The 2,788-nt window shown below is 46.9% G+C and overlaps 1 pseudogene; it reads right to left on the bottom strand.

Moving 5' to 3' along the window:
- Nucleotides 1-495: 495 nt before the first annotated feature.
- Nucleotides 496-1,379, bottom strand: LOC105743751 (annotated as a pseudogene).
- Nucleotides 1,380-2,788: the final 1,409 nt, after the last annotated feature.

The raw sequence follows: 2,788 nt of genomic DNA, 5'->3' as shown, positions 1-2,788 counted from the left end.
CTCCCTTCTGTGTGGTCAAGTGTTCTCCTCACCTTGTAATTTTTAATTATTTTTAAAAATGCACTGAGTATGTTATACACCGACCACCAAATGGATCCTGACACCAATCTACAGCTCAGCGGCTCCTGGAGGCCAGGTGCCCTGCACCCAAATCCCTTCTCAGTACTAACAGTGAGTTGATTTTTTTTCTTTACAATAAAAAAGCTGAGTAATATTGCATGGGAGCACCAGAAACTGCCTCAGTGTGAACAGAAACTATTTCCATTAAATAAAAACCTGGCTGGGGCCAGGGAGATGGCTCAGTAGAATAAGCGCTTGCCTGGCAAGAGCAAGGGCCTGAGTTCAACCCCTGGTTCTGCCAAATAAATAAATAAATAAATAAATAAATAAATAAATAAATACCTGGCTGCAGGCTGCGTCTGCACATGTACAGCATGACGTGTGCACACTGTGACCAACCCATGGAGACAGCTTCTGGCACTCAGGATCACAGAGTCACAATGTTTGCCACATGAGAGGAAAGTGGAGGGCAGAGAAGGAGGAACACTTCTGGTTCCAGAGCTTACTGGAGAGCCAGTCCAGTCCTTCATAGAGCCCGTCCCCATTGGTGGCACAGGTGGCCTGAATGTACCAGTTCCTGTGGCGTAGAGAGTGCAGCCCCAGCTTGTCTGTGACTTCAGCTGCATTCATGGCGTTGGGGAGGTCCTGCTTGTTGGCACACATGAGGAGGACGGTGTCCCTGAGCTCGGCCTCAGCCAGCATCCTTTTGAGCTCCTCACAGGCCTCGTTCACACGCTCTCTGTCTTGCTGTCCACCATGAAGACCAAGCCTTGGGTGTTCTGGAAGTCGTGGCACCACAGTGGTCGAATCTTGTCCTGACCACCCACATCCCACACGGCGAAGCTGATGTTCTCGTATTCAACAGTCTCCACATTGAAACCTGTGGTAGGAATGGTGATCACAATTTCACCAAGCTTCAGTTTATAAAGAATTGTTGTCTTTCCGGCAGCATCCAAGCCCACCATGAGAATCTGCATTTCTTTTTTTGCCAAAGAGGCCCTTGAAGAGGTTTGCAAAGATATTCCCTGTGCTTGTGGATGCGTGGAACTGACACTGGCCAGAGACCTCAGCGGTAGCCACTCCAAGCCAGGCATTGGTTTCGCTCCCACTGGAATTTCTTTTCTAATGGTAGCAAAGATACATGTCCAGAAGTCAGACCTAGCACTCCCTCCTCTGGGAATCCTTCCCTGTTAGTCACTCCTCCGCTGGCTCCCATGGCCAGCGATCACACTGCCAAGTAGTCCCTGGCTTTGACAGTTTCATCAGGGACCTGTCTCCTTCTCTTCTATGTTCTTGGCCTCCAACGCAGGGCCTGACATCTGGCTGAGATGTAAGACGCATCTGTTTAACACACAAATGGATGAAACAAATGGGATGAATGACCTGGGCCACGAGCTGTCCAGCTGTTGCTTCCTCTGTGGAACACGCTTTGTCAGGCAGCATCCATGTACATGATGTGGGGACAGTGGGTGCGGGTAGGGAATAGTAAGGTCCTGTGTCTGTGCTGAAGCACACTGTAAGCTGAAAGGAAAAGGCAGACTAGGGGACAGGAGAAGGGAGTGACCATCTCTTGAAAGGTAGTAGGGTCCTGAAGAAATCCATTAAATGGGTTACCTCTCTTTAGCCCCCAACGAGGTGGGTATAGTAACTGTCTTACACGTGAAGAAAGAGGCACCTGGAAGCTCAGTCACTTTCCTGAGGTCACACAGGCACAGTGCGACTGATGGAGGGCAGAGATCACGACCAGGCCTCACATCTTTCTTCCGCAGTCACACACACTTGTTGGGGAAATTGCCTAAGGACCCTGGGGGGGGGCATTGGTAGAATGAAGGTGAGGGTCTCTCTGAGTATGTGAAAACCCTGGGGTCCTGGGAAGGGGTTCTTGGAGAGCTGTGAGGCCAAATAGTGGTCAGGAGAGGGAGGATTTGCACTACCTGCCCTGGCTCCCTGCTGAAACTGTGGCTCCTCCAGGCAGGCTCTGCCCCCAGCTCCCTGCTGCAGTCCCATGTCACCAAGCGCACCACTTGTTTGTTTCTTTTTTTTTTTTTTTCTTTTTTCTTTGTTTTGTTTTTTTGGTGGTACCAGGGATCGAACTCAGGACCTTGTGCTTGCTAGGCAAGTACTTATTCCACTGTGCTATCTCCCCAGCCCGTTTTTTCTTTCTTTTTTTTATTAATTTTATTGAGAAACAAATAGCAATGAGACAGTTTCAAAACAGGTTAGTTACAATAATTACAGTTACAATAATTAATACATTGCATATTGTTGTCTTCATAGTAGTTATTCATAGTACAAGATGCAGATATGTTGCCTGGCAAGTGCAAGGGCCTGAGTTCAATCTCCAGTTCTGCCAAAAAAAAAAAAAAAAAAAAAGTAAGATGCAGACATGATATCCTGTCCAAACACTGTTAGTACAAAAAAGCTGAGAATGATTTTTTTATATGAATTCTAATTAGGAGACATTACATTCAGAATTATAGCACTCGTGATAATTTTCAGAAAACTATAACAGCTTCTTTGCCACTTAAGGGGCACATAGGGTGCAGCTGTTTACCTGAATGTATTCTTAAATAAATGACTACCACCACTCTAAGTTTCCTAGTTGGAGCTCTGTTACAGGTTACTGACCCCAAGTTCACGTTCCAGACTTTGCCACAAGAGATTTAATTACAAGGGTACCACCCCCAAAGTCTTAGGGTGAATTGGGAAAGGGCCAGTTAAATGAGGA

This window comes from Octodon degus, unplaced genomic scaffold (genome assembly GCF_000260255.1).
Source record: "Octodon degus isolate 3935 unplaced genomic scaffold, OctDeg1.0 scaffold00163, whole genome shotgun sequence".
NCBI classification, from domain to species: domain Eukaryota; kingdom Metazoa; phylum Chordata; class Mammalia; order Rodentia; family Octodontidae; genus Octodon; species Octodon degus.
Note: the sequence above shows the minus strand (reverse complement) of the source record. Positions and strands in the feature narration are given on the sequence as shown.